Here is a 26,409-nt window from a genome sequence, read left to right as displayed (position 1 = left end):
CTAGAAAGAAGCCGAAGGACGCAACTACCTTTTCCTTTTCTTTTTTAAATAAACAAATTCTGGTGTTTTACGTTTGGCAATGTGATTGTCAGGCACCCTGTTCAATTCTGACCTCGTGGGGTTCTTTAACATGCACCTAAACAAAAGTACACGACTGTTTTTGCGTCTCGTTCCAATCGAATTCCGCGACCTTGTTGGAAGCCGCAACATCGAGTTTAGCAGCGCAACGACATATCCACTACGTAGCCACTAATTAGACTACCGCGCTGGACAAAGAATTTCACGCGGCTTACAGACCAAGCATTAGCATATACAGGTTGCTCAAAGTTTGACTTTCCAGGTTTAAAAAAAAATTCGAAGAAGAGTACACAGAAGCCATTTGTCTACCTAGCTTATGCGGCCACGCGGTCGCAAACTGTGAGGAAAGTTGTCGTAATGTCAGCATTTAATTCAATTCGATAATTAACTTTTTATTTACTGCACTTAGCACGTATGTTTATATTGAGAACTCATAGGATTTGGTGACTATTCTAGTTTGTAGAATTTTAGTAACGCGCCTATGTCCCGAGATATGCACGTCTGAAATTTCAGCCGAAACCGTCTAACTACGAATGCGAGACGGTGGCACCCGCTATGAGGCCCCTCCCTAGTGTGACGCACTGTTGCGTATGACGCTCCGTCTGACAAGAATGCGGGATGACAGGCGACGATGATTACTTTTCGTTCTCGGCCACCGTTTTCGTTCGTGGCCAGCGAAATCGAAGGATGCCTTTGCGTGACGGCTTGGACGAGCTTTTTTTTTTTTTTTTTTTTGAAGTAATGACTTGCAGAGTTGGCGACAAAGCGTGGTGCCACCGTACACGTTCTGTCGAAGCAATCAAGTGCCGGATTACAATACTGGCTTTTTTTTTTTTTTTTCATTTCGGAGGCTCAAAGTCATGCAAGCGCTAATCATGAAACAAAGGTGACAGCTGCCGGGCAGCACCTTAGCTGCCGGTGGTGTTCCAGGGACGCTGTACCTGTCCGAAGTGTGTGATTTGAGGGCCCTGCATTGCCTACGCCTGAAAAACTGCTGTGAAACAGATGGACGACTGTGAACTGGCGTGAGTAGTGGACTTCATTTGTGTATGCTTGATGAGTTTTTTTTATTCTTCGCGGTTTTGCAAAAGTGCCGAACAAATTAGGCATCACTTTGCAAGCGCATCGAGTGAACCCCTGAACTTCCATTATGTGAATGGACACGGCAACCCTGTCGTGACGATGACACCTAATGTGCCGCTCTTCGTGCAGATTGCCGCTGGATGCTTTGTTCTCGCTTCGGCCTCCGGAACAACGATTTCGACAAGCGACGGATGCTGCTGGCGTGGCGCTGAATTGGGAACTCCGATGCCGCTTCGTTTCGACAACGCTTTCGGTACCTTTTCTACGCCCCCAACAATCTCAGCTGCAGCGCATGTGCATGATGCCTACGGAAGACCACGCAAAGCTACGATGACGTCACTCACCGATAAGTGGATCGCCTCGCCGTTGGGTTTAAAAAGGCTACCAGCGCCTGCTTTCTTCAGTGGACACGGCAACCCTGTCGTGACGATGACACCTAATGTGCCGCTCTTCGTGCAGGTTGGTGGTCGAAAAACAGGCTTTTCTAGCAATTCCTTATGTCTTATTGTGTTGCCGTGCCCACAAATAGTGCTGAATTGTTTGAATGATGTGTTTTCGATGGCAAGCCTGTTAGTTATGCTTTCCAGAGATGTAGAAGAAAACCCTGGGCCTCCGCTGGAGGATATGGTTGAAGAAATGCTTCAGAACCAAAAAGAAATTTTATCAAAAGTTACCGAAATGCAACAAAAGCAGGTATCGGAATTAAACATAACGCAAATTCAAAGTAAACTTGTTGATATCGAAAAGAAGTTACAGAGCATGGACCAAATCGAGAACAGGCTTGCCAAAGTGGAAAGTTGTGTTGAGACACTAGATGTGCACGTGGTGTTAGGATCGGCCTGCAGGGGTACTGCTCTGCAAAGCTATTTCAGCCCGCTGCACGTGCTTCGATCGACCCGCGGTGCTGGCGCCCTTCGGAGAACCAGAGAGGACGACAGCGCTAATCCACCATGCGCCTCGTTCGGAGAATCGGTGACCACAGCAGGGCGGGCCACATTTGGCACCCAAGGTATTGTTGGTTGATTTGCCGGGTCGTCATGGTCTCTCTGCTGCAAGAAGAGCTTTCCCTAACAAAAGGGGGCTTTGCGGTACGGGGGCCCCAGGATTCGTCACAATCTGCAGACACTCGCGGCGACTACAGGAGAAAAGCAGCTCTGGAATTTAGAGGCGCAAGACAATGGGCAACCGGCAGCCGCGCTGCGGGGGTCAGCTCAGGGAACCGACGCGCCTTGCGCCTTTCAAGACTCAAGATAATGGACAACCGGCGGGTCAACTTCGATGACCGGTCGAACGGTTCTCTCACCTAGGGAACTAGGGACCAATGGAGTGTTTATAAGCAGCTGTTGTCGGCTGCTAGAGTGTGCTTTGTGATCATACTCGTAAGCTGTGTGCTGTATGCTCGTCTTGCGTGCTCCATTTGGGAGGCACGCTATACTGTCGAATGTATCTATTGTTTAAAATGTAAATACTGTAAATAACCCCTGTACGCCTAGTTCCTCCCAAGTTCCTCTCTACGACCTACAACCCTTACAACTGGTGACAGCGGCGAGATCGTCCGACAACTCTTACAGTGGCTGCCTTGAGAGGACAAACTGAGGACTTGGATAACCGCTCTAGGCGAAATAATCATAAGAAAAGTAGAGGAGGAAGAATCCGAAACAGATGAAATTTTGATGACAAAGATGAACGAGGAAATCTTTGGAGGTATACTAAAACAGAAGCTAAACTCCATCGAACGAATACATAGGTTAGGAAAGAAAATCCCTGGTCAAATTCGTCCAATTATTCTTAGAGTTACGGATTTCAGGGATAAAGTTAGAATTTTGAGCAACTGCAGGAAACTCAAAGGTCCACAATTTAGCATTAATGAAGACTTTTCCAGGCGAGTCGTTGAAATCCGCAAGAAACTTTGGAAATCATCGGAAGAAGAAAGAATTAAGGGTGCCGAGGTTAAATTATTTTTTGACAAGCTCCGAGTTGATAAAACTATGTACACTTGGAATGACGTAACAAACGAGCGGACCAAGTGGCACGCCTCTCCCGATAAAACTACAGCATGAACTCATCACCCGGAACCCTCTGCTTTTAAAATCATAAATTTAAATGATAGAAGCCTGGTGAACAAGGCTGATGCATTGGAATGTGCTGTTTTGGGACATGACCCAGACGTCCTGGTCATAACAGAAACATGGTTACACACGGACATATGCGATGCGGAAATAACACTTTCCGGGTACATAGTAATAAGAAAAGATCGAGGGAGAAGGGGTGGTGGTGTTGCCATTATGATTAAAAGCAACATTTCATTCACGATTCCGCCAGTTAATAGTGATATTGAAGCAGAATGGATTAAAATTAACTTATGCAGTCGTACAGTCTTCATGGGTGGTGTGTACCGTCCCCCCGGTTGCCCCATAGATGCGTTGTTTCAACTTAAGAACTTTATGGAGTCGAATCTGCACCAAGGTGATAACATTCTGATCCTAGGTGACTTTAACTTACCAGGGATTGATTGGCTGTCCCAATCCCCTGGACCGAAAGAAGTCGCCAGTTGTGAACAACTACTAGAGCTTGCGTTTCGTTACGAGCCAACCCAGGTTGTAACGGATTACACACGAGTGTGCGGAACGACGTCCTCAATTCTTGATTTGGCTTTTGTATCGCCAGGCTTGATGTCTTCTCTTGTTTGCTGTGAAGTTGCAGAGGGTCTATCCGACCATAATATGGTTTTGTTATATTTAAACGTTAATGCTATCACTCAGGTTGTTCAAGGCGCGGTAGGATATTCCATCCGGTCCCGCGGATGAAGAACGCCTGCATAGAGCAAGAGCCGCTTCTAGTTCCTCCATTATGAAAGGAAGATCCATGCGGCCGTCACGTGAAACAGGGATGCGACTGGGGGCTGGAAAGCCTGGACCGGTTGCTTGGCCAGCGATCCTTGCACAAAAGTCCTCTGCAACTGTTACATCTCTACAACTTATCTTGGCAGGATGGCATGGTTCCCGAAGAATGGAAGATAAGCCGCTTGGTCCCTCTCCTGAAGCAAGGCAAGTCCCCACTTGAACCCACCTCATACCGCCCAATAGCGCTGGCCAGCTGTGTGGGAAAGATAATGGAAAAGATGATCCTTGCCCGCTTGGAATGGTACCTGGAGCACTACAACATGTTACCGAATTGCATGGCTGGTTTTCGACGAGATCGCTCTTCAGTAGACAGTGTTGTCGATCTCTTTACGTACGTCCAGCTTCAAAAGTCACGCAAAAGACTATCTGCAGCTTTGTTCTTGGATGTCAAGGGGGCATACGATAACGTATCTCACGAGGCTATCCTCGATGCTCTTGAGATGGTTGGCCTAGGTGGTCGAGTTTTCCAATGGATCTCTCATTACCTTTTTATGAGATCGTTCTTTGTCTGTACCGGTGATGGCAAAACGGCACTACACTACACGTACCGAGGTGTTCCTCAAGGCGGTGTGCTAAGCCCTACCCTATTCAACCTCACGCTCATTGGTCTCGTTGATCATCTGCCAGCAGTGATCAAGATATCAATGTACGCCGACGACATATGTATATGGACCTCAGGTGTGACACGTCCTCAGATACGTGCAAGACTTCAAAAAGCTGCTACTCTAACAGCTATATACCTCCGCAACCAAGGTCTTGAAATCTCGTCAGACAAATGTGCACTGCTGGCGTTCACTCGCAAACCAATGACACCCTACGCCATATCAATAAATGGCCAGATAATTTCTTATGAGAAGACTCACAAATTTCTTGGCATAATCATTGATAGAGATCTGTCATGGAGCCCGCACGTGACCTACTTGAAAAAGCGCCTGACAGCAATCTCCCAACTTTTCAAGTTTCTGGGAGGAAAGACTTGGGGAATGTCAGTGCATGCAATGTTGGAATTGTACAGGGCTCTTTTTCTGGGCTTCTTGAGATACAGTTTGCCCTTACTGACCAACACCTGCCAGACAAATCTTCGTGCTCTACAGGCTATTCGAGCTCGGGCTCTCAGGGTTTGTCTTGGTTTGCCAAAATGCACATCGACAGCAGCGACTATTACGATTGCTCGGGACCAACCTATACAAACACACATTGCGGTAGAGGTGTTGAGAGTGCACATTAGGCACGTTGCCCGTGCCTGTTCCCACTATCTGGCAACACTACCGTCAGAAAGGCCGCAGGCAGCATTTTGTACTACGATTTCGAAGTATTATACCTGCCTCCCATCAGGCTTCACCCCCGCAACTAAGCCATCGATTCCTCCATGGTGTTTGGCTCGACCCGCAGTACACCTCACCATACCAGGAATCAGGAAAAAATCTGAGCTGTCATCCCCTGCTCTTAAACAACTAACTCTGCTCCTTTTGCACGAGAGGTACGCCGAACACGTCCATATTTATACTGATGGATCGGCAACTCTCCAGTGTTCCTCTGGAGCCGTGGTCTTCCCAGCGAAAGCCACCACCATCAGTTTCAAAACATGTCACCCAACGACACCGATGGCCGCGGAACTTGCAGCCCTTCGCGCTGCACTTCGTCTCGTCAGCCAAGAACAACCTCGAAGATGGTCAATATTCAGTGACTCGAAGGCTGCACTGCAATCTCTGCTATCGGCCCTGCGGCGCGGACCACACGAACAACTGGTATTTGAGATTAGAGAACTTATTCATACCTTAACTGATAAAGGACACCACGTGACATTTCAGTGGCTTCCAAGTCACTGCGGAGTCATAGGGAACGAACACGCTGATAACGCTGCTCGGTCGGCTCTTCAAGGGGACGAAGAGGAGCCGATACCGTTATCAAGGACAGATGCCGCTCGAAAACTTCGATTGATCAGCCGTGACATCACGTTCTCCTTGTGGAACGCTGGAAGTTTTCACGACTACCGACTCCACAATCTTGACTCCTCTCTACGCCTTTGTATTCCACCTGGACTCTGCCGTCGCGAAGCTACCCTGCTTTGTCGACTATGGCTAGGGGTGGCTTTCACCAAGTCTTTCGCTTACCGAATTGGATGGGCCGACGACGCCTCGTGTGAGGACTGTGGTGACGAGGAGACTTTTCAACACCTTCTTTGTGACTGTCCTCGATATAATTTACAGAGACAATCACTCGCAACCGCGATAGCGCGCTTTGACCAAATACCTCTCACAGAGGAACTTATTTTAAAATACCGCCATCATAAGCCTTCGCAGCAGAGGGCGACGAGTGCATTGTTGCGGTTCTTGAGGGCGACAGAATTGGACAGGCGGCTGTAGCCTGAACAGGTGTTGACAGTGCTTCAAGTGTCACTGTGCTGTGCGATGACAGTATTCAGTGACAGTGACCGACTGTGATTGTGTGTCTATTCTTCTTCCTTTCCTTATCTCTACTTTTTTACCACTTTACCTCCCCCTCCCCTCTCTCCCCAGCGTAGGGTAGCCAACCGGATCTTTTTCTCTGGTTAACCTCCCTGCCTTTCCCCCTTCCTCTCTCTCTCTAAACGTTAATGCAGACATGTCTGGTACTCATTCAAAGAAGTTAATTCTAGATTTTCAAGCTGCTGATGACGTCGGTGCACTTGACTTCTTAGAACAGTCCCTCGACCAGTTTTTAATGCATTATCGTTCCGTAGCCCGTACAGACCTGCTGTGGAACACTTTTTCAAACATTGTACGACAGTGCATCAAACGTTTTGTCCCCAAACGCCGCAAAATTGTCAGGAAGAAAACTCCTTGGATGACGAGGGAAATCATACATATTAAAAGGAAACTGAAAAGGAAACGAAATGCCCGTTCGCAAAACCCCACCTCACAATATAAGGAACCCATTCGACAACTAAGTAAACAGTTAAAACAACTTGTTCGGGAGAACAAGCACAGGTTTTATAGCATCACACTTATAAAATTTCTTGCAGAAGACTCCGGAAAATTTTGGCGCTACGTTAACCTTAAGGATAAGCGACCACACGTGGATGCGAGTCAAAATAACGATAAACAGGTTGACAGTTTTAGTGATTTTTTCTAGTCTGTTTTTACGCGAGATAACGGTACGGTTCCGCACTTTGTAGATACCTCCGATAGGGTACCAATTGAGGATATAGTAATTAGTGAAGAAGGAATTCTTAACTTGCTCCTCAACATTAATATAAAGGAATCAACTGGACCAGATGAAATACCCGACGGATTTTTATACAGGTATGCGGAGTAGGTTTCAATATATCTTGCCATTATATTTCACTCATCTATTACTACCGGCTGTTTCCCCAGTCCTTGAAAGCTTGCCAAAATCGTACCCATACACAAAGGCAGACGTCAACAGCAGACGTCAACAACTACCGGCCAATTTCCCTTACCAGCGCGTGTTCAAAATTACTGGAGCATATTGTATCAAAACATTTAATGAAATATCTGGATTACCATAAGGAATTATGCAGCCGTCAGCATGGGTTCAGAATAAAACTCTCCACGACAACTCAACATATAGAAATTGTACATGACCTCTCCCAAACCATTAATTCACGTGGCCAAACCGACATAGTGCACCTAGACTTTGCAAAGGCGTTTGATAAAGTTTCTCATCCTAAGTTATTACACAAGATAGACGCCATATTTAAAAATCCCGCAATCACGAAATGGTTGACGTCTTGCCTTCATTGCAGAGTACAGTATGTTCAAATTGGAAACTGCCAGTCTGTACCCTCACTTGTAGAGTCTGGTGTACCTCAGGGCACGGTACTAGGACCACTCTTATTTCTCGTATTTATTAATGATATACCTAATGACATCACTGTACCGTTGCGCTTGTTTGCCGACGACTGCGTCATTTATAACAAAATTCAATCGAGACAAGACCAAGAAGAATTTAACTCAAATCTACGAAAATTAAAAAATGGGGCGACGATTTTCAAATGGTCATAAACCCTCAAAAATCAGTGTCTATGTCTATTTAACGTAAAAAACGTACCCTTAGTTACTCGTACTACATTGATGACAACAAAGTCGAGAACGTTGAAAAACACAAATACTTTGGTTTAACTTTTACATCAGATTTACGCTGGAGTACACACACAGAAAATGTGTGCATCAAATCGCTTAGAGCCCTGTTGTCTTTGAGGCGGAACCTCAATCGGGCAACCCCTGAAATTGAATGTCTTGCTTACAAAACTCTAGTTAGACCAATTATTGAATATGCTAAAATTGTTTGGGATCCACACACCATAACTAACTGTTCTAAACTTGACCGAATACAGAGGCTAGCTGCCAGGTTTATATTTAATAAATATCGTCGCATCCATTCTCCAATAGAGTTATGTCAATTAGCTGATCTAGCACCACTTGAGCTCAGAACTGAATACGACAGATTAAATTCCTCTTCGAAGTTATTTACAATCAAGTAGATGTTAAACCAGATGATTATTTTGAGCTTCCTATGAAGGCGTCAACGAGGCATCGTCATAGAATGTACATTCCTCCTCAACTCGCCCGCAATGATTGCTTCAAGTTCAGTTTCTTTCCTAGGGCGATAAGAGACTGGAATTTGTTACCCGACTCTCTTGTAACCTCGATGTCCTTAACTACCTTTTTGGAAAGTCTTAAAAGCACAATTTTTTTAATAACACATAGTGAATTACCCAATATGTACGCATTTACTTGTACATGTGTCTCTTATTGTGTCTATGACGATGCGGTGCCAAATTGTGAATGGTTTCTTTATTACTTTCCCTTGTATGTTGTATTTCATACGTCTTTTCCATTCTAAGACAAGCTTTGTGAGTCAATGCTTGTAACTCGGTCGCATTCTATGTTTTTTTTTGTTGTTTTTATTCTCCACTCCTGTAATAACCACATGAGGGCTGACAGTATGAATGAATGCATGAATGAATGAATGAATGAATGAATGAATGAATGAATGAATGAATGAATGAATGAATGAATGAATGAATGAATGAATGAATGAATGAATGAATGAATGTGCATCTGCCTTTGCCACTGATTGCCTCTACTAAGCTGGGCCGTTGGAAGAAGCAAGTCCTACGCTGGGACCTTCTGCGTTGAAAAATGGCTGTTTCGTCTGGGTCGATGTACGGCAGAAAAAATTCATGTAGGGCTATCAATGGCGGAGATGAACGTCAATACCTCATTAGCAATGAGTCTGTACGTGTCTTCCCATCCGGATCGGCGAGTTCCAACCAAAGCAACATTTGTTAGCATTTTCAGACGTTTTCCTACAACACGCTCAGTTCACCAAAAAAGACAGCCCAAGAAGAGCATCATTGATGAGGACTTTGAAATTGACGTCCGTGCCTGCGTACATGCAATGCCAAATGTAAGCATCAGAGAGATTTCTAAACAATGCGGGAAAAGCGTGGGAACAGTGCACAACGTTCTAAAGAAAGCACGAATTTCAGCGATACCATGTGAGCCTTCACCAGGACCTAAGTGAGGGAGACTTTGAAAAACGGGCAGACTTTTGTAATTGGGCCCTATTAAAAATTTACCAAGATAACGATTTCGTACAAAGAGTGACTTGGACTTATGAGGCTCGATTTTGCAGGAACGGCACAGTGAACATACACAATGCTCACTACTGGTCACAAGAAAATCCTCACTGGCTGCGGCAACACAACCACCAAATTCGCTGGGGTCTAAATGTATGGTGTGGCATACTTAGGGACAAAATCATTGGCCTTCACTTCTTCGAAGGGAACCTCGATGGAAACAATTATGCGCACAAAATTCTTGCTGGAGTCGTCGATAAATTTGCCTCTCAACGAACTCCGGCAAGTTTGGTTCCAGCATGACGGGGCCCCACCACATTTCACCTCCACTGCAAAGAACTGGTTAAACTAACTTTCCACGGCGGTGGATTGGACGCGGAGAAAAGTTTTGGCTGCCGAGTTCCCCCGATCTCTTTCAACTGAACTTCTTTTTGTGGGGCTACGTGAAAGATCGCGTTTACGCAGTTGAGTCCACCGATGTCAACGACATGAAGGTGAGAATAGTTACCACCTGTTGAAGCATCGACCCGGAAATGTTGTGCAGAGTTGTCGACTCGACGCGAGAGTGGTTCATGTGGTGTGTTGCGGCGGAAGGCAAGCATTTCGAACATTTTTAAACCGTTGGTTTCTAGGCAACTGTCATAATTCTAAGTTGAGGAAGATTTCGTATCACTCGAAACTAATATTGTGTAAGCAATGGTATAATTGAAGCAAATTTCTAAAACGTTTGTATGTTTTGTTTGTATGTAGGCCATAGATTTACACTGTACTTTTTTTTTGTTTTTTTATTCCCACTTCTTCAGAACTAATGCCGGAATCGGAGCTGTGTGAAACTAAATAAATATGAATTTGACTACGTTGACAACAATTTCATGCTCTGTCATGAGTACTGGTATATGCGTTCTAATTTAAAAAGGTGACAGAAAATACGAGCCACTAACCCGCGTTTCCTATGCACTGACAATGCAGGGTCGTAAATTCTCTCTACGTATGTGCAAGGCGCCCTGAAAACTTTGTGGTTAATAATGCGCTGTATGGCAGCTGATGCTGCCGCTTTATGTTGTGAGATGGCATTAATTTCTATCATTCTGCAAACAACGCTTCCACTATTTAAAAAAAAAAGCAGAGTAGTATCGCTGAACCTGAATGCATAAGAAGTCTTAAGCGGCACGACGTCTTGTCACCTATACTAGCAATTGCTCAAAGAAACAGGGCTTGTCTCACGTCGCCCGCGCAGTCATTCTTTGGTTTCGCTGGCCAAGAACGGAAACGCTAGCCGAGAACGAAAAGTAATCACCGTCGCCTATCACCCCACATCGTTGTCAGACGGAGCGCCATATGCAACAGCTGCGTCACACTAGGGAGGGGCCTCGCAGGTGCAATTAGACGGCTTGGGCTGAATTTCAGACGTGCATACCTCGGGACAGAGGCGCGTTACTAAAATTGTAAAAAATGGAATAGTCACCAAATGGCACCGCCTCTGAGTTTTCAATATAAACATACGTGCTATAACTGCAGTAAATAAAAAGTTAATTATCGAATTTATTTAAATACTGACATTACGACGACAATTATCCTCACAATTTGCAACAGCCTGGCCGCATAACCTACGTAGACAAATGGCCTTCTATGTACTCCTCTTCGCATTTTTTTGTAACTTGGAAAGTCTAACTTTGGACACCCTGTATAATGCTACCTAAAACTGTTTTCGGCGCCTGAAGTCTGACCGCAATAAACGAACCCGTACCAATTACTCCACGTTCTCTTACTCGAGAAAGGCGGAAACATGAATTGAATGTTGCACTGCAGTCTTTTTTTTTTAAGGAATACTTCCCCTAAATCTGGACACAGGGCACCGGATGAGGCAGATATGTTTGTTGCGGGCGACTTTAATGCGCCCCACGGAGCCTGGGGCTACGCCAGAGAAACACCCAAAGGCAAACACCTTTGGGAAGACTCGCAAGACCAAAGGCTTGAACTGATCGCGAATCCCGCCGATCCTACACGCAGAGGGAACAGCGTGAGTGTCGACACGCTACCAGACCTCGCGTTCGTTTCGAATATAACCACAGCGCACTGGCAAAACACGCAAGAAGATTTAGGAAGTGACCACATGCTGATCGAGATGACGATAGGCACGGGCCCGAGCGGTCGTGGGACTAACCCTGTAAGCAAAGGCCGTAAACTCAAACTTGTGAAGTGAGACACGTTCCGCAAGAAACGAGAAGAAGCGGGGAGAGGGGACGAGCCGATTACGGACATAGACGAGTGGACCGAGATGCTCAGAAGGAATGTAGACGCGGCAACGAGCGAAGTTCCGCCCGAGGCGAACCTTGAAATAATAGACAGCAGGCTGCTACACATGTGGGAAGCAAAGCGAGCACTTCTAAAGAGATGGAAATGTCAAAGACATAATAAGGCTTTGCGCAAACGCATAGCACAATTAGACAGAGAGACAGAAGAACACGCACTCCAGGTATCCAGGGCGCAGTGGGAAGACACGTGCAACGGCCTCGAGAGGCAGATGGCCGGGGCGAGCGCTTGGCGCCTCTTTCGACACCTACTAGATCCGGAGGAGACTAGGGCCGCTCAAGGCCACAAGACTCGTAGACTAGTAAGAGATTACAAAGGTGATCACTTCTTCGACGCGATACGTGATCGTTACTTTAAGCAGGCCGAAAGCATCCAACATGCCGAATACGACGGCGTCGCAAACGAGAAATTGGACGCGGAATTTAGCGAAGCAGAAATTCGGATAGTCCTGTTCGAACTAAACACCCGATCGGCGCCCGGCCCGGACCGGGTTACCAACAAGACTCTCCGTAACCTAGACGACGAGTCGATCTCCCGCCTCGTGACCTACGTCAACGAGTGGTGGCGAGGGGCTCCCTTCCCGAAGCGTGGAAACGGGCCCGCGTTATCATGATTCCAAAACCCGGCAAGCAAGTTACGCTCGATAATCTAAGACCGATTTCGCTTACGTCTTGCGTCGGCAAAGTCATGGAACACGCAGTTCTCACCCGCGTGACCGACTTTCTCGAAGATCGTGACGCGTTCCCGCACACCATGCTAGGATTCCGCCGCAACCTCTCTTCACAGGACGTATTGCTTCAGCTTAAACACCAGATCGTAGACGACACTACCAGCTCCACTAAGGCAATCCTCGGCCTAGATATTAAAAAGGCATTTGATAACGTTAAACACGAAGCAATCTTAAAAACAATTAGAACATTAGGACTTGGCCAAAGAACGTATAATTACGTTAGAGATTTCCTCGCGTGCAGGCGTGCATGCATCGTCGTTGGCGACGAGGAATCGCCGGAATTTGAGACGGGTCCGTCCGGCACGCCGCAAGGATCCGTCATATCACCATTACTCTTTAATTTAGTTCTACTTGGTCTACCTGAGAAATTAACAGAAGTAGAAGGATTGCATCATAGTCTATACGCGGGTGACATCACCCTCTGGGTTCCCGGGGGAGGATGTGACGGTCGCGTCGAGTGAACGCTACAGGCAGGAGTAGATGCGGTCCAGAATTACTTGCGTGGAACGGGCCTCGAGTGCTCGGCTACCAAGTCCGAACTGTTAATCTACGAACCCACAAGGAGAGGTCGTAAAATCCTGCGCGACGAAGAACGGGAATACTCCAAAATACGTATTATATCGGCAGATGGTACTCCCGTACCGCACGTAGACAAAATTAGAATCCTGGGGTTACACCTGCAGGCAAATGGCCATAACGGAGAGACGGTGCGAAGACTTCGTCGTTCGGTAGATGACACGATCCGACTCTTGCGTCGCATCACGAATAGACGCAATGGTATGCGTGAAGACTGCGCGATCCGTCTCGTGCAGGCGTACGCGATAAGCCGCATAACGTATGTTGCCCCCTACCTTAAGTATATAGGGTGCGAAAAAAACAAGGTCGAATGCATGATACGAAAGGCTTTTAAGAGGGCGGTCGGCGTTCCACTCAACGCTAGCACCGACAAGTTTCTGGAGCTCGGGCTTCACAACTCACTTGACGAGTTAATCGAGGCGCACGACATTGCGCAGTACGAACGATTATCGAGGTCAAAGGCAGGTCGATGCATCGTCGAGTCGCTCGGCATCGCGTACCACACTCAGCATGGAGAAAAGACGGCGGTTCCCGCCTCTGTTTGCGACCGCCTGATCATCCCGCCGCTTCCCAAGAACATGCACCCGATGCACCACGCCGGGAGACGCAACAAAAGAGCAAGCGACCTTCAGAAGAAGTTTGGTATGAGCAACGAGGCGGTGTACGTAGACGAGGCGCGATATGGTGGAGGGAGAAGCGCACACGCGATAGCGGTTGTAGACCGCACGGGTAAGTGCCTCGCGAGCGCTACAGTGACCACGGGACACACGGAGGCGGCCGAAGAAGCCGCAATAGCCCTAGCACTGGCCCCGGTGCCTAGCGCTGCGATCGTGATCAGCGACTCGCAGGCGGCAATCCGCAGCTTCGCGCGCGGTCGCGTCTCGCGGGAAGCGGTCCGCATACTCCAAATTTGTGACGACGGCGACTCGTCATCGCCCTCGCATCCCCAAAATTCTACAGTCTTCCTCCTCTAGACCCCGGCACACACCGATGTCCCGCTCGCGGGCAACGAGGCGGCCCACGCCACGGCTCGAGGTTTCACACGCCGAGCCGCCGCAGATTATGGCCGCCGCCCCCGCCCCCGAGAGCGGGGCATCGGATCTGCCTGATCGGGACACTACAACAGAAATGCGGCAACAAGAATCACAATGGTCGTTGAGCGATCGCCTGACCACGTTCAGAGACCTCACCCAACACTACAGACTCCAAAGACGCACATTCCCACCACCACACGACAAGTTAAACAGGAATGAGGCCGTAACTTTACGCTTGCTCCAGACACACAGCTACCCTAGCCCCGCGGTCCTACATCACTTCTACCCAGGTTTATATCCAACAGATGCCTGTAAAGCTTGCGGACAACGAGCAACGCTGCGACACATGCTCTGGGAATGTGCCGGCAACCACGGTAATGGGACCACATCCGTTCGCGACGCGTCCGTAATCGCGGCCGTTACCACACTACGGGAAGCCTCGAGCTCGCTTCTCCCCGACGCCGCCCCAGCTGCGGGGGCCGCCGGGGACCTTCTCCATCGGCGTCGCCGCCGCTGGGAGGCGGCTCTCAAAAGTTCAGAGTTGGCAGACCAGCTCTGGGCCGTCCGGCAAGCCAAAGGTGCCGCCCGAGTCCAAGGACTTCGAGCCGCCACCTGAGGCCACCACAACGAAACTGCCGGCCATTCATTAATAAAGTTTCTTCTCTCTCTCTCTCTTAAAGCGCCAAGTAGGAAGGTTACATATGTTTTTCCCTCTGTGTTTCGCAAGACCTATTGATGGAGAACTATATGCGCAAAAATACACACGAGATATATATGTTGCTCGAAGAACAAGAAAAATATTTGTTCTCCAAAGGGAACCGTACAATAACATAGTAGTATGAAAGCCGACACTGCGGCCGCAATGCACACGCAATCACCGAGCGGCATCAAACAAAAAAATAATAATGAAATAGTGAAGGTATCTATTCCTAAGGCATAAATATATGTCATACGCAATTATGAATATCGTTTGAGAGGTCTGAACGCATATACCAGCGCGCGAAGTAGTGCGAATGACCCTTCAGAGAAGTATCGCCTGCAGCTTCCAACGGCGCGACCTTGATGCGGCCCAATCCACTTTGATCGCAGTGCTACCACAGTATTTTTCGTCGCCGCGCGTCTCACTGCAAAGCTCATCTGCAAAGCATGCGCCCGCCCAGCCACTCGTCCCACTCAACCTTATTCTATTACACTCTAGCACGCACCGACATAATCGTCTCTAATGTGCAATCCAGTGAGTCCCTCATTAAACAGTTGCAAGATATTGGCATTTCAGCCAATTAAGCACTTCGCTTGTGCTAGACGTCTTCACCTGCTGTCTTCGAAGCCTTGCAATCGTCTTCTGATACTTGCAAATTTGCCCTTGAATATGTATGATGTCCTTTGGCTGTAGAGTATGTTCAGGAAGGAGTAGCAGAGATTCCTGCAATACGTAGTATGACAGAGGTAGAAGGTAAGCAATATTAGAGCCTCCGAAGCTTTTGATTGCAGATGCCAGGTTCCATCGCGTAATGCGTATTTTTTATATAACGCAGTGAGGCTGCTTCTGGTATTAATGTGTTTCATCAAAAAGATGGCTGTCAAGGAAGCACTGTTATAACTGCTGTTACGATCGGCCAGCAGGGGTAGTCACCTTCTAGCCTCTCTTCCTCTGCGACGAATCGCATCGTGAAACTGACAATGCGTCCCCCTCGGACAGTCCTGCGGCGCCAGCAAGGCGAGACACGTTTGGCGGATTGAGTGTTGTTTGTTGGTTTACTGTCGCCGTCACGGACCAATGGGAGCAAGAAACTCTTGGAAAAGGGTGTTCTATGGAGTTCCCCCACGGACTTTGGTAACCGCCACGGTCGTTTGACAGACGCCCCAGCTAACTGCTGGGTTATCCAAGGAACCAAGACGCGCCAGCTTGAGTCAAGTGCGACAATCCCTGACTACGAAACTCCCCTCCTTTCTGTGTGTTCGGTGAACAAAGGCGCGGGAGTGAATGTGTGAACCCTCGCCCACAAAGGGCGAGGGTCCGATTAGACGAAGGTGGGGCAGCAGATTTCCCTGAACTAGGAATCTACGAAGGACGCAAGGTGTTTAAGCAGACTTTTTCGGCTCCTCAGTGTGCTTCAATTCAGTCATGCTAGACCGATGAGACGTAACGTCCTCCACCCTTCATGTAGATATTGTTAATAAACCCAGTACTCCTCGTTCTCGATGAGAACATGTTCCTCCCTTCAACAACGTCCTCAGCGTGGCTGAGTCGGACGACGGCATGGGCCAGCTACCGCTTTTTACATGCCCGACCTCAACTCTTACACTGCTAAGAAAAAGAAGCTTTCGGCGGTAAGGACTCCATATACAATTATAAAACATGAAAATACGTACCTTCACCACAATGCAAAACGGCTAACAACGCTCAAGCACACATAGCATGGTAGAGAGGTTGAGAGAGTGGACATTTTTGCCATGCTGCATATATTGCACGTGTACGGCTTTACACTCTTAAGCAAAATGACACTCTTTTGCCACAACAATATTCGTCATCTGTCTTGTCCGCATTTCCTTTCTTTAACGCGACGAGCCCGGTACTTCCCAGTAATGAACGGCATATGCGTTATCAGCATGGCATAGCATTCCCGACAGGAAAGTAGCGTGCGCGGCGTTTTGAAGAAAAGCGCAAGCAAGGCAGATGACGATTATTGTTCTGTGGCAGAGATACACCCCAAAGGGTGCAACTTTGTTTAAGAATGTACACTCTTGGGCAAAAAAGTACACCCTTTGGGGTGTATATCTGCCACACGACAATAATCTTCATCTGCCTTCCTTGCGTTTCCTTTCTTGAAAACGCCGCGCCCCCTACTTTCCTGTCGGGAATGCTATGTCATGCTGATAACGCGCATGCCGTTCATTACTGGGAAGTACCGGGCTCGCCGTGTTAAAGAAAGGAAATGCGGGCAAGACAGATGACGATTATTGTTGTGTGGCAAAAGGGGGCAATTTTGATTAAGAGTGTACGGCTTGAGAAATAGCAATATTTCTTTTTGAAAAACTGGCACACCATACTTTTTTCAGAAGCCGTTGCGCGCAACCTTCTCGAATAAACTAAAAGCCATCTGCACCGAACGGCATATGTTCATATGACGCATTTCTTAACGAACCATTTCACTTTCCTTTCTTTTCGAACTTCGTCATTGTTTCGAACGTGCCTCGCAGCTCGGATGCTGCGGCGGCGCTGTTATATAACTGGCATCACCACTCATTGCTGCGCATGATAAAGGAAAAAATCAGAAAACAAGAATGCAAAATGAAATCCAACGTTAGAAATGGGCAGCAGCTGTTTATAGCTTCAAGGTCGCCATACCACCCTCCGTCACTCCTTGATGCGGCTAACAGTGACACAACGAAATATAAAGAGAACAAAACGAGTAACAGCGCTGAACAAAGGGACGGGAGTGAGACAGACGGTCTGTCTCAGTCACGTCCGGTTGTTCAGCGCTGTTACTCGTTTTCGGCAGACATGCACCAACCAAGTTAGCACGTTATTGGAGCGAATGAGTCTTTAACAACATGCAAAATAACTTCCTATCTTAACACGGAACGCTCGGGCGCATTTCACAGAGTAACGACGTCGCGAGACCGGCGACGGGGTCTAACGGGGTTTCGCACGTGCTGGGTCGTGCCGCCTCTCAAGCTGTTAGCAATGGCCGCAGCTATGTCATCGGCAAAGATGTAGGGCCACCTGCTGGAAACGGGGAACCTCGAGCTCGGCCGCGAAACGGCTCGACTGGCCACTCTTATCGTTTACTGTGTCTACGCATAGTCTATATAAGTGTGTTTAGAAAAAGTTTACTTTAACAAAGGACAATGCGAACACTTCGTCACAATGACGGCAAAACTTCACCAGGACGATAATGCACACAAAGTACGGAGCATTGTATACACGGCCCGTTTTCAGAGAAGTGTCCGAGTCCTCACTTACTAACACGTAACTGCATAGACTCGCGAAAACGCAGTCACACATAATCTAATTGTCGCATTAGACAACATGATGTTCAGTATATACAGTGTTCGCAATGGTTATGTACAATGATGATGTCACAGAGACACTTTACATAATTTTGTAGTGATGCTATGTGATGAGTATATACAAAAATGATCGTGTATACGACAGCACGCACACACAGAAATCAGAGGCACCTACATTCTATGCACATTCAATGAACACCTTTGATGGCCTGGCTACAAGAACCAAGCTTGTCGAAAATTATGCCATTCGCGTCCATCAGCCACCGACAAGGAACGGCATGACCATTGTCTAAAAACTCTCTGACAGAAACGACAGTAGCTCAGAGTAGATGCATCGAGAAATGGTAGAAACTTCTGGAGAACTTTATGCAAGTTATATTATTCGGTAAGACAAGAGATAGGTCGAACAAATAAATGGAATGCAGCCGCTAGGATCTCATCTCACGCAGCCTGCGTTGTTCTTCTCGTGATTTGCGTATCTCTGGACAAAATATTTGATAAACGCTCAAAGTAATTGCAACAGAAAGCAAATTACGCGTAAATAATTGATTTACTACGTGCATCTTTTATCTTGCCTCTTTATGGCAGCATTCAAAGCTTAACATATATTGTGCTTTTATGATGACAAATTGGAGTCCGCATTCAATCGGCCAGGAAACCCATGTTGCTCGTATTATCGAAGCTCTATAAAAATTCAGAGCCATTCCACTCTGGGAAGGTGGTTGACCAGCGGAGCTGTACATATGTTGATAGACTATATTGATTTAAATAAAGACACATACCACTGTGAATTGATGTTTTTTTTTTCTCCACCCTTTCTATTTTTGCCACTGAGGTGACTACGGCTTTGTGGTCGCTGTGGTAGACGGATATGGGCTCTACGACGACACCGGAAAGGTTATTCGCCAACGTCAAGTCAATACAGGAGCAATGACGCGTGCTAGGCACACCGAAGTATGCATGCCACTAAATTCCGAACCTTTCCAACATAAACGCCAGGAACCACTTTCCGGCCGGCCGAGACACGTCCACGTTGAAATCACCCCCAATTACGATGGTCGTGGAGTCCGTAGGGGTGATCCAACCAAAGCGTCAATCATGGAGTTTTACAGGTCCGCCCTTGGACGTGCCAAGAGAAACGTAGACTGTAGCGACGATTCTGTTCTGAGTCTGCGCGGTACACATGTCGGCACACCCCGCGGCAACGACCTCGTCCGCAGTGGGCAAGACATACGGAGTGACAAAGTCGCAGCCGGTCTTTGCGTATATGGCATTGCCGCCCACTCGCCCGCGATGCCCTGGTGGTGAGTGGCGAGGGTACGCCTTAGCTATAAAGCGAGCGCCGCGAAAACAAAAGGTATCATCCATCACCCGTTTTGACACTTTCCGCTATAGAACGCAGCGGCGGTACATACGGTGATACGCATTGTGTATGCATATCTACACTCTTAGACAAAGGTACACCCTTTGGGGTGTATATCTGCCACACATCGATAATCGTCATCTGCCTTGCTTGCGTTTCCTTTCTTGAAAACGCCGCGCCCGCTACTTTCCTGTCGGGAATGCTATGTCATGCTGATAACACGCATGCCGTTCGTTACTGGGAAGTACCGGGCTCGCAGCGTTAAAGAAAGGAAATGCGGACAAGACAGATAACGTTTGTCGTTGTGTAACAAGATACGACTCAAAGGGTGCAAGCTTTTCTTAGAGTGCAGACGCACGCGCATTCAGTCATATATACATACACACATATATATATATATATATATATATATATATATATATATATATATATATATATATATATATATATATATATATATATGCGCATGCGCCTAGACGCAGACTCATTTTTAAACGAAACTAGGAGTTTCAGGATAACAAACTGTGAGCTCGCTGCAATGTGCAGGGGAACGCGCCGCCACCAGCGGCGAGAAGCGGACGTGGTGCATTCTGGGTGACGAGGCCGGCGCGGAAGGTGGCATGTCGCAGCCGACGGACGCCGGATAGGTCGACCGCGCCTTGCGTAGGACTACGTAGAGTGCTGCGCTTTCGCTGGCGTGGCGTCGCCCTGCCGAGCGTGCACGCGCGTCAACGCTATGTCGGACAGTATAAAGTGGTGGCCGGCGACCTTCCTCTTCGCCCGGTCTCTCCTTCTCCTGGTCTCCTCGCCGCTCGCCCTTTCCCTCGTCGCTCGCTCTCACAGTTCGGTCGTTCACTGCGTTGTGCGCCGGCTTCGCCCACGGACTTACGCGAGGTGAGACATTAAAAACTGTTGTTGGGTGTTTGCGCATGGATTTCCACCGCATTTGAGGCTTGTTTATTGTGTGCTGTGCTTGGAGCGATGGTGCAACGCTATGAAACTGACAGAAGTAGATGTTTTTGCGCTTTTCGGCACAGTATATCTGCGCATTTGTTTTGCCGCTTCGGTTTCGCTGCCGGCTTCCAATTAGAAGTATTTTTACGCTAGTTTCGTGGACTAATTCCTATTAGTGTCGAGTTCTAGCACAATAATCGGAGCTCTCCGTGTCGCCATTAATGTATACGTAATGTACACGATGTTCATATACCTGCCAGAGCTTTATTTGAGTGCTATTTCGTCCACGACCAGCGTACCTCAAAACAATGTCGCAGCTTGCACCGATCAAGCCGCCTCGCGAGTTATTTCTATTGCATTGATTAGATTGTTTATTTGGCGTTCTAGAGACAACTGCCCGGCGTGAAAGGGCGGCGATGAAGTCAAGGTTTCGCCGGTACACGCGAAAGGTGATGCGTTTGCGCGTGTGCAGCACTGTGTAGCTGCTGATTCAACAACTCGGATGTGTTTGCACTGCTCGAAGTGCATACGTGTGTACTCGCGCGCGCACGTAATCGACTGCAGTGTGTCGAGCTTGGCCAGCTTCATAATTTATTATCTTCGTAGCACGATGACCGAACGCAAGGCGCGTGAAATATTCGCCTGAATAACGCCAGCGTCATAAACGTGCGTGATGAACGCGGAGCATCTCAACTATTCTCGTCGTTTCATCATGACGCTGGCATCTCTGTACGCAGTGAAACTGGTCCTACGCCTTTATGACAAACTGGTAAACAAAGCGTGCGCAAGGACGAAAGTTACACATAGAAATGGTTTCCATCAATGAGCACTTTCCCCCTTTGCGTAGTTTCCAAGTCAATATGAGCCAACAAACTCGTGCAATACATTATTCTGCCGAGACAGCGAAGGGGAGAAAGCCTACTCACAATAGCCAAACCCATTTACACTTGGTAATGAACAGCTTATCCTCTCGCGAAGTATATATGCAGCACCCAACAAAAGCATGGACTTAGAGAGCTCTCAATAGCACAACGATAACGCGTGTTACGTTTTTAGCACCATATATGACAGCACACAGCCTACGCACTGCATAGCTTCCTATACTTAATTGTTGATGATAGCGAAATCAGAGAAAAAAAATCTGAACGAGCACCGAGAATAACACCCATGAATAAGCTTACCCATGCCTGAGCTTCGTACCCCGTCAACAAAGGAAAAAACTCCGTTCGTACACGTTTGCACCTTCAGTACCCTTAAAATCAGTCCCTAACATAAAACAAAACAAAAATAGAGTTCTTCAACAAGGAGGCTAGCCACAAAACATGCGAAATGCTTGCGAATGCCTCGTCACGGCCACTCGGCGGCCAACTGCCAGGGTGGCGAGTGTATCAAGACGTGGAAAAGAAGAAAAACACTGAGAAAAGGGCGCGAAACATACCGCGTGACGGCGCTCAACCAATTGGGAGACGCAGTCCTTTTCTCTGAAACCCCTTAAACTTCAAGAATGCCGCGTCCTCCTCGCGCGCTCTGGCCAACGCCGCGTCGCTATTGGCCTGATAGCATCACGTGGGCCCTCGCGCCGTGCTTCAGCGCCATTTTTGCTTAAGAAGCACGCACTGAGTGGGGAGGAGCGCATGTTGGCGCCGTTGCTACGCTCGAGTGGTGTAGGTGGCGCCACGGTCGAGGAGGCAGCGTGAAAGAGGAGAAACGAGGAGGAGTGTAGGCTGAGGAGGAGAGTCGCTACTTTACGAAGTTTAAGGGGCTTTACTTTCCTCCTGCCTCCTCTCATGCTACTCGCCGCAGCTGCGGCGCCAGGATACAAGTATGTCGGTATACCTTTAGTTTTATTCACGGGGTTCAGCCGACTTTGGCTCTCAGCGCATCTAGCGGAATCGGTGAAACGCAGCAGCCTCAAGATTAAAAAAAAATTAAATTGTGGGATTTTACGAGTCACAACCGCGATCTGATTATGAGGCACGTCGTAGTGGGGGACTCCGAAAGTTCGGACCACCTAGGGTTTTTTAACGCACACCTAAATCTAAGTACACGGGTGTTTTCGCATTTTGCTCCCATCGAAATGCGGGCGCCTTGGCCGGGATTCGATCCCGCCAGCTTGTGTTTTAGCAGCCCGACACCCTATAGCCACTAAGCAACCGCGGCGAGTAGCCTCCAAGATGTCCGCCGCATGCCGCCGAATCTATGAGGCCACAACTTTATTTTCGTGTTTTTTTTTTATGTGACCGTTAACATTGCATGCATCATGGAGTGATTTGATGCGGGCGCTTGCGCCGCTGTTTATATGTTGCGACGACGAGCGCACAAAACTGTTTCACTTTATGTTAGTTTTATTTAAATTCATATTTGTTATGTTTCAATATGTAACTTAACGCAACAATCATGCCAACTGTTAATGAGGAAGTAGAACTTTATCGTTTGTGATATTGTACTTCTAATAATTCACACCAAAAGGAGTATCGTAAATAAATGTGTCATTTTACTTCAATATCAATCAGCTTGCTGGACAGCCAAGAAAACGAAAATAGCAGACAAGAATTTATTGCAGCAAGATTGTGAGAAAAGTGGCACACACATGAAACGGGAAAAAACTGCGAAATGCCAGTAATGGAGAATACTCGGAAGTAAATGGCATGGTGGCAATAAACTTTACACATGCATAAACAACACACACAAGACGTGTTGCAAGTATTCAGATAATAAAAAAGGGGGCTACACAAGCAAGCCAACAACAATTTACTCAAAATGGGATTGTTTTGAAAGGAATAAATGTGACGCTGTTTTTTTTTTTTTACTTCTACGAAGGATGGCGAATAAAAGTAACAAAATTATGTGAATGATTGCGTGCTAAAATAGAAGGGCTGCATAAACAATTGAGCACGCACCGACGTAATCGTCTCTAATGTGTGATGCAGTTAGTCCCTCAATAAGCAGCTGCAAGATATTGACATCTCAGCCAATTAAGCACTTCGATTGTGCTGAGGGTGTTCACCTGTTGTTTTCGAAGCCTTGCAGTCGTCTTCTGATACTTGGAAATTTCCCCTTGAATATGTACGACGTCGTTTGGCTGTAGAGTATTTTGACGACCGAATAGCGGAGATTCCGGCAATTCCTAGTATGACAGAGGCAGAAGGTAAGCAATAATGGAGCCTTCAAAGCGTTTGAATGTATAGATGTCACGTGCCTTCGCGTAATGCATGTCTTTTTTCTGATCTAACACAGCGACTGTCTCAGGTATTAATGTATGGCATCAAAAAGAATGGCTCTCAGGGAAGCACTTTATAAAAGCTAAGAGAAGGAATCTTTCGACGCTAACGACTCCATACACAATTTAAACACGAAAATACGCGTCTTCAGCGGAATGGAAAACGGCTAACGCTCGAGCTCACATTGCATGGTAGAGAGGTTGACAAAGCGCGCATTATTGCCATACTGCAAATATTGCACGTGAACGGCTTAGGAAATAGCCATATTTAGTTTGCATAACTGGCGCACCAGAAGCCGCTGCGGGCATCCTTGAATAAATCAACATAAAGCCCTCTGCACCGAACGGCATGTGCTCATAGGCCTCATTTCTCAACCAACCAGTTCCCTTTATTTTCGAACATGTCTCGCAGCTCGGACGCTGCCGCGGCGCTGTTATATCATTGGCATCACCACTCATTGCTGCGCATGATTTAAAAAAAAATTCAGAAAAGAAGAATGCAAAATGACATTCAACGTTAGAAATGGACAGCAGCTGTTTACGGCTTCAAGGCAGCCATATCACACCTCGGTCACTCGTTCATGCCGCTAACTGTGACACAACGAAATGCGAAGAGAATAAAACGAATAACAGCACTGAACAACGGGATGCGAGTCAGTCACGTCGCATTGTTCAGCGCTGTTACTCTTTTTCGCCAGACACATCCAGACAGCCCAAGTCAGCACGTTCTTGAAGCGAATGAGTCTTTAACAACGCGCAAAATAACTTCCTACGGCCTTACCATAAAACGCTCGGGCGCATTTCACAGAGTAACGACGTCGCGAGCCCGGTGACGGGGTCTGACTGGTCTTCGCACCAGCTGGGTCGTGCCGCCTCCCAAGCTGCTAGCAATGGCCGCAGCCATCTCATCGGGAAAGAGGGCCATCTGCCGGAATCGGCGAACCTCGAGCTCGGCCGCGAAACTGCTCGACTAGTCACTCTTATCGTTTACTGTGTTACTGTACGCATAGTCTATATAAGTGCTATGTTACCGAGAAAGGGGACGAGAGAGGTCAAATAAATGAAAGGAAAGCCGCTAAGATCTCATCTCACGCAGCCTGTGTTGTTTTTCTCGTGATTTGCGTATCTCTGGATAAAGCATTTGATAAGCACTCAAATTATACAAAGGGAACAAATTGTGCGTACATAATTGATTTACTACGTGTGTTTTTTATCTTGCCTCTTTATGGCAACATTCAAAGCTTAACGAAATATTGTGCTTTTTTGATGAGAAAAGAATCCACATTCAATCGGCCGGGCAACACATGTTTGCCGTATTATCAGGTTTGTAGGGACGCTTGACGAAAGTGTTGAGGCATGAACAATCGGCAGCAACTTTTCTCCTCGCCTTACCTCTCTTTCTACTTGCCTCGTCGATTGGGCGGCGACTTTCCTTACGCTCTCTCTCCCTCAGTTGTTTCGGTGGCTATGCGAGCGTGATCTCTTTAGAACTCGCGTGCATGGTGCGTCGCGTTGGTGTAATTTATATTAACACATTCTGCGCCTACAGTTTTGTAGAGTGCTTGGCGTTAATGGGACCCTGAAACGAGTGCTCCGCGTAAAGCATGTAATTTATTATAAGCTTTTAAAAATGTACATCGCTACCGATCGCAGCACGCCACTTGGCTGAGTTTTCAGCCGCGCCTGACCAGGAGACGCGAGTACGAGACGATACGACGCCAGTAGGGCGAGCTATCCGATTGACTGCCCAGGGCGCGTCATCAATTTTTGCAACTTTATGACGAACACATGTTATGGGGAATGTTATGGGAAACAAATGTTGCCTCTCACTTGTTATAAGGTTTTAGAAACGTATATCGCTACCGAGCGCAGTACGTCACTTGGCTAAATTTTCAGCCGCCCCTGACCATTTGACACCAGTATATAGTGCGAGCTATCCGATGGGCTGCTCAGGGCGCGTCATCGATAATTTTTCTACCTTTATCGTGAACAACTGTCGTTCGTAATAGTTGGAATGTGAGTTAATTTGTTTCTATAAAAAGAAAGTAATAAAAAGAGAACGCACAAGGACAATTTACCACTATACTCAAGACTTCCTGCACACAGCAAGTGCCGTCTGCTTGTTTTACAACGTGCTCGTGTTGACGAGAGCTCCGCGATCAGTGTTGGTCTCGATCTTTCTTTTGGCGAGCACCATGGTTCGCCCTTGTTACGTTGTGGGCTGCAAACCTAGCGACTGGCTGCGACATCGCGTCCCTCTGCAAGGCAGCAGACGAGCGGAGTGGCTGCAGCGCATCGGACTGTCGCTGTCCGATCGGCGCCAGGATTTGCGCGTTTGCGGACGTCACATTACGCTGGAGGATTGCACCATAATATTGTTTCGCGTGTGCGGTATTCGGGTAAAAGTAAGCGCGAGTGGATTGGGCCTGGGCGTTTGACGGTATGAACGGAAGCGCAAACGAACGGTCTGTACGGTGCAGCCTACTGGTGGCACAAAGCTCAGGCAAACACAGAACTAATAAAGCAGTAACGAAGTGTATTCTGCTTTTCTGCA

At 47.4% G+C, this 26,409-nt stretch overlaps 1 pseudogene; it reads left to right on the top strand.

Annotated features, from left to right (window-relative positions):
- Positions 1-304: 304 nt before the first annotated feature.
- Positions 305-24,829, top strand: LOC140218824 (uncharacterized; annotated as a pseudogene).
- Positions 24,830-26,409: the final 1,580 nt, after the last annotated feature.

Source organism: Dermacentor andersoni, chromosome 1 (genome assembly GCF_023375885.2).
Source record: "Dermacentor andersoni chromosome 1, qqDerAnde1_hic_scaffold, whole genome shotgun sequence".
In the NCBI taxonomy this organism is placed as follows: domain Eukaryota; kingdom Metazoa; phylum Arthropoda; class Arachnida; order Ixodida; family Ixodidae; genus Dermacentor; species Dermacentor andersoni.
Note: the sequence above shows the minus strand (reverse complement) of the source record. Positions and strands in the feature narration are given on the sequence as shown.